The sequence below is a fragment of the Hetaerina americana genome, unplaced genomic scaffold (assembly GCF_022747635.1).
Source record: "Hetaerina americana unplaced genomic scaffold, ioHetAmer1.1.p SCAF_2, whole genome shotgun sequence".
Taxonomy (NCBI): Eukaryota; Metazoa; Arthropoda; class Insecta; order Odonata; family Calopterygidae; genus Hetaerina; species Hetaerina americana.
In genome coordinates, this window is record NW_027286763.1 from 54242219 (window position 1) to 54258594 (window position 16376).

The following is a 16376-nucleotide window of genomic DNA, read 5'->3' on the forward strand; positions in this document are numbered from 1 at the left end:
ATTTACATTTTTCTTCACTCGGCGATTTAAGACGGACGATTTACCGCAAAGAAGCTTAGTTATCTCAATTTAATTAATTGAAATGAATTTAAAATGGTGAATTTTTAGTATTTAAATATTTATACTCTCAGTATTCTTCAGCATGCATCTCATTTAAATGTGGAAAAAATAGCCATCTTCTGACGTTAAATTGTTATCCCAATCGGTAGCCTTCGGTATTTACAATCAAATGGCATATATTTTTTAAATATGTAAAAATCATTACTAAAATATTTTCATTGATGTTTTCTGAAAGAAAATTAACGAAATAGTAATAATAACTGCAAGGACAAAGATCTTAAAGGGCTTTCAAGAAAAGGATAAGATCGATTCCAGAACGTCACGAGACTTGACTTTTTGAAAAAACTAATGATACCAAAATAACAGTTTAACAACGGCATTATTTCCAAAAACTTCATTGCATCAAGACCCTATTAATTGGTCGTATTATTCACAGTAATGATCACATTAATATTTTGAACAGTGGAAACCGTGTTGAAGTTGTAAATTACACAGATATTTTACTAAATACCTGGTTAATCACCGTTAACTTCGACTTAAACTATTAAGTATGAATTCGATTACGTTGCCAAGAAAACAACTGTTGCTGAAATTCACATTCCATTATCAGGGCAAATTACCCTTCAAAGCATTGTCCTACCGATAGTGTTTGGCAAATTATTGGACCAATAATATGTCAAACACTCCGGTTTGAAAGCAGGTCAATTCCTCAGTAAGCTAAGCCATAACTATGTCAAATCAACCCTCATCGTTAAACCATTGTAAAAATTGAGATTCCCTTTATGCCAAAGTACAAAGAATTTTCCATTGCTGCACATTAACCGGCGAGTTTAATCCAACTATCGAAATTTTCCTACGCTGATATAAAGGTACGTGACGTAAAGGCGTAGAAACGGGTAGTACCGAATAAAAAGGTTGAGGAAAATGCTTAGTATTCTTCTTTCATTTAAGATGAATTCCCACATAGCCTTGCCTGATACCACCGAGTGCTGCTATTAGTATTACATGACGGCTCTTTAAAGATATAAACATTAAAACGCGATGATACATTAAATACAAGCTTTTCTTTTATTCTATGACGTTTATAAAATATAAAAATATTTTGTGCAAATGCATAATGTGCAGCTATTAGGGAACTAAATGTACAAAGATATAAAACGTAACCAAGTGCCAAGCAATACGTCAAACCTTGCATCGGAACCATTTATGACGAAGTAGGTAGTGAAAGCATGAAAGCCCGGGGAGATAGCTGTTATTTTAACCGATGAAATATTTCGATTCGAGTATCCTAGCCACCTTATTTATGATGGCTAGAAATAATAACGCAAAGATATAAATATTTGATTTCGGAAAATGTAAAATCTATAATTGAAAAAAGGCACATTCTTGTCAAATTACTGGAAAAACAAGCCATCAATAAGTCAAATATATGCTTGCTTGAACCCGCATTTCCTAAAATTATATTTAGTCATAGTAAATATTTTTCCGAATTAACTTTAAATGCAGGTTTAAATATGATTTAAATTTATGCATGGTATATAATTTATGTGGTATGAATAAAATATAGAATATTAAGTTTCTTAGAATTTTAGTTTTTAATAGAGCGCAAATGATATTTGACCCATCTAGTTGAGTATTGGCGCACATAATTATTACGGGGTCCTGATTCAAGATTCTACTGATAAAACTGCTCCAATTTGCAGTCAATCACGTACCACAGTTCATATGTCAATGACCATCGTCTCGCATTTCCCAACAAAAAAGAAATCCTTGAAAAACCGAAAGCTCAAAGTCCTCCAAAAGAAACATTGACCCCAAAGTTATATTCGAACTAGTTTCAAATAGAGACGAAAAATCTTACGAAATTTTCATTTCTGTCATTTGAATTAGTAATAGTATCTTGTTTAACGCTGTTTTTCTAAAACAATGGGAGCACTCAACGCCTAATTCGCAGTTAGAAATGCAGGTAATTTCACTGGGGCGGGAGAGAGGCTGCGGAAACGAATACAATAATACACGAATATAAAAATCTGACGATCAGTGGAGGCCAAACTCCAGGTAGAAAAATTGCCTATCAACACGCCTCAGAGCAGACGATTATGTCCCGTCAACGGAACGAGCTAAACTCTCTCGAGATGTATCGACCAAATCCCCGGGCAGAACTGGGTCATCGCTATGCGGTCGTGCTCTTAAACATGTGGTCTCCGCGTCGATGTCGGACCCGAGTCAACGGTTACACAACTGGACAGGAGAGCTCCGAAGGAGGACTTCACCGTCCGGGTAAGAGGTTAAGGGTCCGCGTTCACTGACTCATTCGTTTCCCAGCCATCCACCCCCAGCGCCCTCCACCCCTCCAGATGGTGTGAGTGGGAATCCAACTCGGGAGGAGCGGCGTGGGCGGAGGAGCGGAAGGGGGAGAGGAGCAGGGAAGGACGGGCGTGGTGTGCTGGAGCCGCCGAGAGTGGCTGAGTGGGCGAAACGAGTCGCGGGTTCACCGCTCTGGAGCTACCAGGTGGAAGCAAGGAGGAGGAGAATGAATATGTAAGACGGCAGACCGCCGCGCAACTCTGGTGCAACGAAGCTAATACGGATTACTCGAGAGTTTATTATGCGAGCTCAGGAGGGGGAAAGGTCTCTCCGCGCGGAAAAAAATAATAAAATCAAAACGGGTATCTGAAATCATTTCATGAAAGGCTTTCGACCCAGCAACGTAGATTTGTCAAACACCCTTGATTTTTAAGAGCGCCTTTTCTTCTCACAGAAATTGTTCTGTCACAAACAAATAAATGATCAATGGAATGGATGATTATTACAATATTATATACTACACTTAACTTAAATAAAATTAAACCAAGTTAACCATCGGGTATGAAACATGCTCGTTGAAAAGTGAAGTTTTTGATTAATATACACTGGACCCTTCCTTGGGAATTCGTGGATTATTCATCTCCCATTTAAAAGCTTACGCAACCCTATCGGCACGCTTAAACTAGATTTTTACACAAAATAATATTTGTATGGACTTTATAGAATTCATCTCACTCTCTAACCCTGATGCAAATCTGTATCAAATGTGGATGTACAGTGAAAGTGGATTTGCCTTCATCCCGATGACACAAACCTATAAACCTAAGGAAGTGGACGTAGCGCTGGTACTCCAATCTCTATTTCAAGGCCGTGTATGAAGTACTTCTAACACGTATGCCATTCAAGGGATAAGGAAACGTTGATGCATAAAGGCTTCCTTATCCCTTGTATATTGTTTAAAGAAGTCTGAGGAAGACTCGATGTGCCTCCCTGTCTCCATCTCTCTCCAAAAATTTTCCATTTCTTGCTTGCCCATTAATGCCATTGACTAATACGGTCTAGCATTCTAAATGTTACATCCTATAAAACTCAGCGGGATAAATTCCTCCTTACACTTTAAAAGAAGACCACCTCCAGCTCACGCAAGTTGCGGGAACATACCGATATCACGAGGAAGAAAACTAGCCACCCGTTCATACTTGGCATATATCAATGGTTAGAACAACTAAAAGAGACCCATGAAACAACATATATTTTGTAACATAAGTTTAATAAATAATAGATTTTTAAAGCAACTTACAATTTTTTCTCTAATTTTTAATCCATTCAAGCATTCATACAAGATAATATAAAATGTAATAAATGAGATAATTATTACAAATGCTAAATTAGGATTAAAAAGCAACTGAAAAGCCAACAGAACATCTTCGTTAACTAAATTAGCATTAATGGTATGACACATTTTTTTAAAATGAGTTAGAGTCCAATGAAAAATGTGGACATTGTGGACTGTAACAGATATGCACCCATTGATGGAGAACGAACAATCCTGATGCCGTGAGCAGGTAATTTCCCACGGCAAAATCATGTAGACAATTTTATTTGGGTACCTTCTATTATTTTTAGACCATTTTTTACTGATGCATGCAGTGACGTGGTAGAGTAAGGCGTTCAGCTACATGCCGTTAGGTCCCGAGTTAAAATCCGGATGACACTTCGTACGAGTACGTATACTCCGATACGTGTGCAGCCTCAGCTCTTTTAAAGATGCACGAATGTGCTAGGAGTTTTTGGCGCGCAGCAAACGGAACGGAGTGGAACTGGTTCACCTACCTTGACGATAAGAATTTTGCACCCCGAGAGGCTGATAGTACTAAGAAAACTCTTAACTGATCATCGAGTTGAAAGGTGTTGGCCTATCACGCGTGAAAAATTCAAATAACAATTCAATGGAAGTAAGTATCGTAAAAGTCCGCTTGAATAAGAAAGGAAGTAACGACTCCAGAATGTAAAAATCATTCGCTTTGACCGGGATCCTTGCCAAGGTAAATTATTTTTACACCCTGAAATTGTTTCATTGTAATGCTCATGTAATGGATGACTCCGTTAAAAGTTACTGCCGCGCCATCTCCCGCAGTTTCCTGCAATTAGGAAAGGTAAAGTTAGTATTAACAGTAACGTGGAATTCCAGGCATCACTAGCTATGGTCACCAGATAACATGCATCCTTTTGCGACTTTGAGAATTTAAGAGCGTAATAAGCTGCGTTCAGGAAAAATCTCTAAGCGTCGTGAACACGTTTATGATTGGAAAAAACTCATACACTTTCCACTTCAACTTTTTTTCAACTTTTCTGACAAAAAGAAAATGAACTCTGTGGAAAAGCAAAACGAGTTCGTACATGGCGGGTAATCAGCAGTTCCAGGTAACTGAAAGGGACTTCGACGGTCGAGTTCAACATATATCCTTTTATCCAGAATGGACTCTATTGCATACAATGACCATTTCCCATTTTCGGCTAAACGTAAGTCTCATTAAAAAGAATGAGGTCACTGACTCCATTCGTGAAAATAATTGTTGAGCTCTAAAAGCCTGCCAACAAAATAAGTTCACCTACATCGATTAACCGTGAAGCTTTCACTTACTGAGTGACTGGGCCAGCCACTTTGCCATCGAGTTCTCCTTATTTCAATGAAATAGAGGTAAATAGCATTTCGACAGCAAAAAATATAGTTATAAAGTAAAACCACAGGCGGAAAATAAGGAATACAAATGTGCTAAGTACAAAAAGACAAATAAATTCTTGTTCAGAGAAACAGACCAGGACATAATGGACTCGAGCATAGCATACTAAAAGTACCTGTTCCCTTAGAATAATAAAATATGCGATACAATGAAGTTACGGATGTTCTCCAAATAAAATACATCAAAGAGACACTTGACTAAGAAAGGAAATTGAACATTCCCAGTAAAGCAAATCTAAAGGGGATTTGTGGAGCATCGATTAACGATCGGATGTGGCATGCACTAACCCACATTAAAATTGTCAGGTTTTTATATATAATAATTGAAATGGTTCCAGGGTAATTACGTACTTATGATATAATCCTCTATTATTCCCCAGAATCAAATATTTCAACTATTACATTGTCGAGGGATATACTTGGTTTATGTCAATGGTAAATAAAAATGAATGGAAATAAGCGATGAAGGAACTAGAAGTAACGTTGAAGGGCACAAGCGCCGGACTTCAAGCAGGAGGAAAAACAAAAGTCAAAAAAAGTTTCACAGCACACAATGCATATATATTCCATGCAAATTCGTGGAAATCCTGAACTATCATGCTTCTTAACAACGGAGACTTTTCTTTCAGGCCGCTTAAGTCATGAGCTGCCTTTGTCATAGAGCGTTTTGATTCTAAGTTTTGACTTTGAACAATATGAAATTAATTAGGTGTGAAGAAGCTGTATTGATTAAGATAAGTATCAGTTCTGCATACAGAGCATGATTTGAATAGTATTTTAATATACACATACATATATATATATATATATATATATATATATATATATATTTATATAAAATACATATATTCATCCATGAATATCGCTCGACGAGGAAACGCATTCCTTGAATTTAGATAGGAATATAAGGAAAGGAAAAGGCAATCATTAACGGGATGAACACAAGGTTAGTGGGGCAGGTGGCATAAGATGACACTGGATAGCCTTCGATTTTCTGGATCGTATATGACTCCAGACCAGGACTTGGTGGCCTGGGTATCGATTCTGAAAACCTAAGGTCCAAGGTTCAATAGCCGCCAAGAAACATTTTTTGCTTACAATCCTCTGCCTACTGCTTCCCCACTGATCTCATGTTCGTCCTGTTTGTGTGCAACCTGCTCCGTTCCAGGTATTAAGTGGGAATAAAATGAAAATATTTTATACCAATGAATTGTAAATTAGCCGGATTGGCAAGATCGAAATTACTAAGAGAGGCGGAAGATGAATGAATTGACATAAGATTTCGTATCAAGGTGATAATCTTTAACGAAGAACTCCCCATACTACCAAAGAAAATGCGTAATCTTAGAATAACCTCTTTTCTGTCAAGGTCAAACCACCAGAATCTGACTTAATAAAATTTAAACTTTTTTTAAAAAACCGCGCAAAAGTTTCGATTACCACAAACATACGTGAGACAAGGCCCAGATAAATAAAGTAAAAAAAACTCCTGACACCGTTAAACCATCTCTCTTCCACCACAGAAAAATTCTGCCACGATAAAATTGAATTACTAGGCATGGAGAAATATTCCTGCTGCTTAAAATCAAACAAAGCCAAGAGCCGGCATTCACAAAATGTTAGTCTTGAAAAGCTAAACAAACTCTACAAAAGAGTCTTACAAATTATTTCTAATTTGAAGTTGGTATGCTATTGTTCAATTATCAGTGTACACCACGTTGACCTTAACACTTGTCTTAATTAGTAGGTGACATCGCTGGAATATTACTCCTCATTCAGTCTAGTACACAATATAATAAAAAGATAACGTCTGTGGTTAGCCAGTGCACGAATTTCTGAGAATAAAATATCCTAAAAAAACATTTACCGAATCTTACCGCTTATTTACCGAGCTCGAAGTTTATTAATACGAACTCGAGTTTATTAATATTAGTACACTGAATTACATGACCCATGGATACCTCTATCAAATAACCCTCTTGCATACATTTCTTGACGTTCATCCTTAAGGTTACAAGGGCGAATTCCACCTGAGGAATGGGATTGCGTGTCTCTTGATTACGTGATGTTACGAAGAATGCAAATTTTATGGCTCAAAACGATACGTATCAAAGCTTTATAGAGCCAAAAAATAAAACTTTTCAATAATCAAGTATATATTAAGTATTTTTAGCAGAAAGCAGCACCTTGGCTGATTTTTCTCTGTCCAAAGGATGCAATGAACCATGCTAAAGGTAGCCAATGAAAACGGAATCCTTAATGGGACAGTGGCTTTTGGGATTAAGAATGGAGGTTTTATCTTCCAGTCATGGTTGGTTACATCCAGAGATGTACCGCCTTCAATTTCAGATAATTAGCTGTAAGGATTATCTCTCAAGATCAATATCAGACACGCACACAAGAAGGCCCAAGCCTATGTTCACGCCAAAGGAAACCTAAACCGTATTCACACTTGTGCCTATTTGATTTACTTGGTCAGCCATGAGTACAAAAACTTACTTCAACAGGCCCTAAATGAGAGCTCCTTGAAGCCAGCAGATTACACTGTGAATATCCAACAAATATTAAAATATAGAGTGCCTTTAATGATTTAGATTGCCTAAATTTCCTACAATTTTCAAAAAGTCAAGTTTCCGATAATCGAACACTCCTGAGTACGATAAATACATCTTCGCAAGCACTTAGCTCCGTTTGAACCCCGTTTGATGATTCAATAACATGAAGTTCTCTGTCAAATATTGGACTCAAATATGTAGGGCAACAGTTGTTGACTGCAGCAATAACATTTCGAATTTGGACATTTCTTCCAATTTGGCTGTGAAATCCCGTGAAAATGAAAATACGATTTCTAATCCTTCGTTTATCTATTAGTTTAATCTCCTAACTACATGCTCCTTAAGCAATCATATGTATCATAGCATCTTCGTACCGGAGCATCGAGATGGTGTGGTGGCTAAGGTGTGTACGTTCTCACTCACAGGGCTTGGGTTCAAATCCTGGAGACGGCAAATTTTTTTCAGGGGTATCCCAATCCATACTTGAGACGCTTTGTGGAGAGCACTTTAAATGAGTACGTCGTCCGCCTGAAGGGACGTTAAGCTGTGGACTCCTTGACACCTTTCCTTTCCACCGTAATCCAGCGGTGGACTCTCTTCCACTCATCTTTTCCCCCGCAAAAATTCGCACATTTTGAGCAATCATTCTAGATGCTATTGACTTATTATGTTTAAAACCAATTTCTAGAGCAAATAGATGCCCATTTTGCTAACTTGAGCGGGAAGTACCAGGCTAAAACTTAAGACATTTTTCTGCAAACAATACGTAATAAGATATTCAAGATGACTCATTTGTTATCTCTTCCGCAAATCACACTGAAAGAAGTCTACCATAATTATGAGTATTAAAGTATCAAGCGCTGTGGGGAATTAGCCGTATAATTCGAAGATGATTGTAAACAGGAAGCAGAGCTAACTGTAAATTCCGACTTCTGCATAAATATTTATCCAAGAATAATTAAGCCATTTATTAGATAAATCTAACATGGAAGTGCGAACTCTTATTTCTTCAAAACAGCTACGAATGAGGGCATTATTGTCGCATGGTATTATCATCGTCATTGATCGCTGTCCTTCAAGTCATTTTTTCCCTTTTTTTGCGAGATGTGCGAGAAAACATTTGACCCTTAGCCGGGACAAAATGGACGAAGAGATTTCGTAATCTTTCGTGCAGGAAATGTGTCCTCCACCTGGAAACCCCACCCCCCGTCCTAACTACCCCAAGGGATGTCCGGCCTATTACCCTATTGTTCTCGAAGCGTATAAGTACGTCTGCAGGTGGAGGAAGAGGCCACAAGCAACGGCTCCTTCACTCGAATACGAGACGAGAGAAGATACGGAAGAGTAGGAAGAGTGATATCGACAGCAGGATGAAATCCACGGTGAGTAAACCAAACAACTTCGACTACACATCGTGTTTTATATGGAGTCGAGGGACGTACAGACGCTTAGGGAATTCATGTTCGGAAACCATTAGGCCCGTTTTATGCCTGAAACGTTTAGCTGTATAATAGCCAAAGTGCAGTTTATCTATAATTACATAAGAGCAAATATTTTTACGGCGATCCTCATTCATGAATACGGTGTTTTTTTACATGCTTACGGTAACCTACAAGTACTTCTGCACAGAAATATTACGATGAAGTCAAACAATCAATCGATTTTCGGAGAAATTGTAACAAGTGTATGTGTGATAATTTATACTCAATTTTATTTCCCCAATATGATAAAAATAAAATCAACAATAATTTAAAAAATTAAAACGTTCTGCACAAATATTCAATGAAAGGCTTCCCCACCGTCCATAGTCGGGATATAAGGAATAAAATTAAGGAAAGGGCGAGTGATAAGTATGAAGTATACACTGGAGATAAATTTTAACGTTGGAATACCAACATTTCATTCCGATTAAAAGTAGACTCAATTTTTTATCTTGCCATTTCGTAGCATATAAGGCTATTTCAATCGAAAGGTGGCTTGCACATAAGTATGTACGTTACTTCACTCGATAAGCGCTGGGGTCAAAAAGAAAGTATGGGAAACTGCGATGAAAAAATTCTAAAATTATCCTGTACTCATAACCGTTCAAAATATATTCCCATAACTCTCTACAGGAGGCACCCAGAAGGTTGTAGTCGTAGTTTGGTTTCAACTCATTGTAAAATTATGGGCATGAAAGATTCCATATTTTGAAAAGGAAAGAAAACGTTCAAATTATTACATTAATCTTATTGAATCGAAAAACACTTTACTCCGGTGCATTAACCTAGAAGCAGAGTAGATTGTGGCGCAGAATAAAATTAGCAATACTTCCAGTAAAATAAATATAATTTACGCCTTATTAACTCGCAAAGATTAATAGAATCTACTTGATTAATATCTTATAGAAACCATAGCTCATTTCTCAGAAATATATAGTAATATGACTAAATGTTTGAAGTAAATCCATATTCTCAGCGGGTCGTACTACAGAGGCTAGCTAATAACTAGTATCTCGTCCAAATATTAAAAACTCTTCAAGACCGAAAATACTGATGGTACTACGGCATGCAACATTCACATCACGGCATTGGCATGTTCCGTCAGGACGAAAATTGTAAGCGAAAGACAAAAATAGTATAGCAAAACCAACTTAAGAGTGAATTCAATTCAAATAAAATTTGCAAAGTGATGAAACTAGCACCCTCTTACCTACGGTCAACAAATCCAATGGTGTAATGTAATACTTAAACTTTGACGGGTAATTTTCACAAAAGGCGTTTCTCAGTTAATATTTATTTTTTCAATAAAACCAACTATGTCAACAAAATATTAATGCACATTTACAACTAAAATTTCAGTTTAGTTTTATCGTTTCCACGCACCCTTTAAACTCCTTGTGTGACCAAGGTGTGGAGTGCTGACAGAAAAACATTCATTAGTTGATCAATTTTTTTCCGTTCACATTCAAACAGATTCTACTTCTCATCGTCCTAGCGGCCTCCACTTTGGCCATGCCCGCACCGGACGAAGAGCACAGAGAATATAGTCGGACCAAGAGGAGCTTCCTGGGAGGATATTTATTCCCAAACTACGGAGGATACGGAGGATATGGCTTCCCAGGTTATGGATATGGCTATCCAAGTTATGGCCATCCTTACGGCTTCGGAGGATACGGCCTCTATAAAGGCTTTGGCGGTGGATTCTACGGCTGAAGGTTCCTGATTCACCGAAGGTCCGAATGTGCAGGCGATAGCATACCGTTGGAAGTGATCTGAAAAATCTCTCTATATGAAGTGCCGAGTGTATTTCTTCCTTTTACTCCCCACAACGAAAAGGACTTCTTTTTAACTTTTAAGCCAGTTGCTCAGGTGCTCCTTTGAATACTCTCCAAATATTGTTCCAGCAATGTCAAAAAAATATTACAATGCTTTTTAAAGAAGTGACTAACTTATTCATGCCCGAGAAGAAATTGTAAAATAAATTCTGGTCTGCCAGCCTAATAAACACGCCTTCACCACCGCTCCTGAAACGTCGAATTTTTCGCGAGGCGTATGTAAAAAAAATTCTAATGCACACTGATGAGTCACAAGTAAAATAGCATTTTAATTACAAAAGGTTCAAAATGTTAATTTCAACTGACAATCACGGAATTTGCCGTGGATCTGTATGTACTTACCAAAATTTCTTATGGAATGCCAATATTTGTCACAACCTATGCTCTCCAGCTTCAGATTACCTACTTTCCAGGTATTCGACTTGAATAAAAATGTTACTTTCGTTAATTTAAACATTGTATTAATCATTTTTTAAATATCAATTAAGCTCACAATTATTACAGCATTACAAACACTGCCTAACACAGTATTCTGCCGCCTAACGCCATTTATGTGTCCCATGACAGGAGTTAGCATTTTCACCCTCATAACGCTCCCCCTTAGCTATCTTAGGGAAGGCACTCCTAAGTTGATTGCACATTCCTCCGGTATGTTTGAACCCTTTGGCGCCGTTATTTGATAAGGGGTCATTCATTTTTAATATCTCTCTCCATCCTTCCCTCCTTTCCTTTATTCAGGCTCTCAGGTCAACAAGATCCCCGATCTCAACTCTAATTACCGCCAATAAATCTAGGTATCAAAAATACTATTGCTTCTGAAAATGCTACGGACCATCAGGATGAAATTATTATTACGCTCCTCTTATCTTATTCAGCCCTTTACTTTTAATCATCAAGAGATATTAGTAGTACATTAAGACATGTTAACTCACTCTATGGCAGAGCCTTCCAAAATATTTTAATCAAATTCCCTACCGTTTCTATAAATAATTACACGCCCGTTCCCAAGGGCAACTTAAGCATCAAGAAATGAATAAATATTATAATGGATATATTTAAAATTCATGCACATGAGACAAAAATACTATTATGTCTATCTAGTAGGTTACCACAAGTATTAAAATCACGAGAGATTATCCAACTAACTTTGAACATATTTCAATAAAAATGTATTCGTTCAGCAGCAATCATTTCTGGAAAGTGTCAGCGGAAATGTAATTTACAAAGAAAAAATTTTAATTTTCTAAGTTTCCTCTTTTCAATTAATTTTGATAACTTTCTAAGCCTCCAACACTTCATTCAGCGCCTTCTCAAGGAGTCGCAAAAAAAAGGAGCTGGGAACTTTTGCCCCAACGCCGAACCTTCTTTTCACGGGCAGCAGAGAGACAATTTAAGAGGAAGGAAAACCTCATCTGACCGTGGGCGATTGTAACGTCATATTTATCTGAATGGAAGCTTTGGCCTTGTTAGATAATGACTCCTAATAATACTCCTTCTCCTTAGCTAATGATTAGAGTTGGTCCGTTGCCGTTGCACAAAACCTCAATAGCATAGGTACCTCAGAGTGTATAACACGACAGGGTCACGCAGACAGCAAACCGTGGCAGGCTAAGCGTCACCAGAAAGGTATTATTTCGGATGTCGTGGATTTACAAGCTCTTCCACTTCAAGGCCGCGTCAAAAAAATTAATGAATTTTATGAATTCCATTACTTAATTTGAAATGAAAACATTAGAACTTCATTTTAATTCACAATATAAGAGTACAGAAAAAATTTTATCACTGAATATCTTCATAAACGCATTGAAAAATTCTTTTTTTTAAGATTCCCGAGATTAATTTCTCTGCATTCAAATTCATCGACTAAATTATTCAGAGATACGAATTACGAGAGACAAATAACTGTCCAAACACAATTTTATACCAAAATTTTTAGTCTCACATTTTAAAATGCTGCATCAAGTCATAGATCGTCAGCGTATCGAATTTTCTACTACACATTTCCCTTTGATTTAACAATTAAAGAAATAAAATGTAGCAAAATAAGTAATTAAAGATCAACACGTAAGATTCATGGGGATATAAAACATTCCACTTTGAGATGGTTTCACTCAAATGGTAATCGAAATATAAAGGATCAATGAGTTTCACTGCAATTAAATTTTAGGAAACAACAACCCGTGTTTTCCTTCGAGAGAGTCGCGAGCAAGCAACGCGTAACTAGCTGGCCCTGAGAAAATCTCTATACTTACATGAATTCCTTGATTATATATCCCTGGGAATCAATGGTTGAAAGTAAACTCCACAATGGTCAGGGCTGCCCCGCGGGTAGCGATTTCCCGCGGATGTTTTAAAATCCCTCAATTTCAAATTACTCCCTCAGCAATAAGTTAAAGGAAGAAATACAAATATTTCAAATTAATGTTTCAGAAAAGTATTGTACTGAAAGTTTCTCAATTTCAAGTTATTAAAAGTATTGAAGTTAGAGCCGAGAAATTAGAAAATGATTCACAGTGATGCCCACTTCTGGTGGGTTGATTTCGATTAACATCTACTCAATTATTCTAATTTAAATAAAGGTACTAAAAAATCACGATCTGGTCAGGTTGAAATTTTTTTAAGTATTTCATCCAATTTCAAAATCATAATCATATGTAAACAAAAACGACCAGGCATCAGCGAGATAATGGTCAAAACTCGAGGGATGTTAACTTAGGTGAAAAACCTGAATTTGAAATTTTTCCCTATTGCAATAAAAATCATTTGTTTGTTGTCATTTCCCACTTCTACGTTAAGTGAATGCTTGAATGCATCTGAATGGTCATTTAAGCAATGAATGACTTCGAATTTCTCCGAAAAAACTCTATGCATTACCGAGATGACAAATAGGCTATATGTTAACGTGACCACATAAAAACATCCAGGATGCCTGAGCAGCGGAGTGTCACAGAGAAATGTCATCATAGAGTAAAGAGCTGCCATGATTTCAAACTAGAAAATTATTCTAAGGGTATTTTACCATAGGAGTATTCAATGGCAACATACAATTACAATTTTTTTAAGTAAGTAAGCAACCTACCGGTGAAGGTAGGTTTTGGATGGACACAGCTACCAAATGAATATCTTGCTTCTCCTAACTAAACACAACCCAACATACTACCCAACAAGTCCCTCTTCATATCTGTGTACTTCCTTACTCCCTTCATTCCCGCCAGCATCCCTATCCTATTCCTGCCCCTTCCTCGTTTGCCTAACATTCTCCACCTACTATATTCTTCGACATCCCACTGCTAATCAATATGCCCTTCAGCCATTTTTCCTGCCACCTCATGATTTCTCCCAACAATTCCCTGTCCTCGCCCACCATACATCCTCAATATACTCAATAATTTCTCCCAGTTCACGGTATCAATCGCCTTTTCAAAATCTACGAAACAGATGAATACGTCCTGATTGTATTTTATAGTCCTCTCGATTAGTGATCTCATTACTGCAATGGTATCGCGCGTGCCTCTCCCCTTCCTACACCCAATCTGATAATTCCCTAAGTAATCATTTGCCTTGCTCTCCATCCTTTTGTTGATGATCCTAAGAACCACCTTAGTTGCATGGGAAATCAAACTTATTGTTTTGTAGTCCTCACATGATGTAGCCTATATTTTTTTCGAAACAGGAAATAACACTGATCTCACAAAGTCTTCCGGCCAGATTCCTTTCTAATAGACGCTACGAATCACTCAATAGTCCCTTCCTATCATATTTTCCGAAACCTTTTATTTAGTAATTCCGCAGGAATGTTCAACCCCCACGGCCTTATTTGATTTCATCTCCCTTAATGCCCTTTCTATTTCATCGTCGACTAACTTGGACCTACGCTATCTTCCTCTACGTTATGTTCTCTTTCTATGTTTAACCTCGTTGGCCTAAGTTCTTTACCATGCAGTTCTTCTATATATTCCTCCCATCTCTATTGGATCTTTTCTGTGTCAACTATTACCTTACTCGACTTATCTCTGACTGTTAGCACAGATCTTCCCTCTTTACTTTTCCATAGTGATTTAACCTTGCTGTATAGCGCAACAATTTCAGCCTTCCTCTGTGAACTTTTCATACCCTCGCACTGCGTCTTTCACCATTCTTGATTTGCTTTATTTGGTGCACGTCTCAATTTATTATTCAACTCTTTGTACTTCCTTGTGTCTAGCTCCTTGCTTACATTCATCCATTTTCTTCTCTCATCCATCTTTCTAGTCATCCCATCCGTGATCCATTCCTTGTTCTTTTCCCATTAAAGATTCCTATAGTATCATTTGCGGCTTTCGGTATCACTTTTTATATGTTTTCCAATTTTTTCCCGATTGTACTCAGCTCTTTACCTTCATCCATGATATTCTCTACAGCCTGCTGATACTCCTTCTTTTCCAATCTATTTAATACTTCTACATATCATTTCCTAACCCGCCGCCCCTGTCTTATCTTTGTGAAACGGATGCTACACTTCATTCCAACAAATTTGTGGTCAGAGTCCGCATCCGCTCCCGGAAAGTTGTGCGAATTGATCACACTGTTCCTAAACCTGTGCCTAACCAGAATATAATCTAACTGATACCTTCCAGCGTCACCTGGCATTTTCCATGTATACCTACACCTTTTGTGGTGTGTAAACCAAGGGTTAGTGATGACTAAACCCTCTCTCCTACAGAACTCGTTTGCTTTCTCCCCGCGGTTATTCCTCCAGCCTAAACTGTAGTCCCCTACCTCATCACCATATATTCCTTCGCCCACCGTCGCATTCCAATCCCCCATCACTATCAAATGTTTCCCTTCAGGAACACACGCGATTATGTCCTCCACCTGATCGTATATCCTATCGACTTCTTCCTACTTATGGTTACTCCGTGATATGCATACCTGAACAATGACCAAGTTCGTCGGTTCTACTTTTATCTCTACCAATAATATTCCATCCGTTGCTCGTTCTATGTTGACTACATTTCTTTCTTCCTTTTTATTCAATATTATGGCAACCCCTCGTTGACTCTCGTTCCCGCCGCTCTATATTATTCTACAACTATCACTCCAGTAATCCCCGCCATCCTTCCATCTCACCTCGTATAAACCTAAAATATCTATGTTTCCTCTTTCCATCTCTCGCTTAATATTCTCTAATTTTCCTGTCCTCAACATTTTCCTAACATTCCAAGTTCCTATTCTAACTAATTTGGCCTTTTTCTCCTGCGTCTTCTGTCCTGCCGCTGTCGGTTTTACCCTGCAAGGGTTTCGTAGGATGACGATCGCGGAAGCCTTGGTCCCTATGGTCCACGACTAATGACTACCCAAATATGCATGTGCATACATTTTTTTAGAAATAGTTATCGAATATAAATAAAGAAGA

At 37.7% G+C, this 16376-nt stretch overlaps 1 long non-coding RNA gene across 1 annotated transcript; it reads left to right on the forward strand.

The window, feature by feature from the left end:
- The first annotated feature begins 8966 nt into the window (after nucleotides 1-8966).
- LOC139687885 (uncharacterized) lies at nucleotides 8967-11435 on the forward strand. The gene is made up of 2 exons (XR_011700678.1): nucleotides 8967-9047; nucleotides 10620-11435. It is a non-coding gene; the product is annotated as an uncharacterized lncRNA (long non-coding RNA).
- The last annotated feature ends 4941 nt before the right edge of the window (nucleotides 11436-16376 follow it).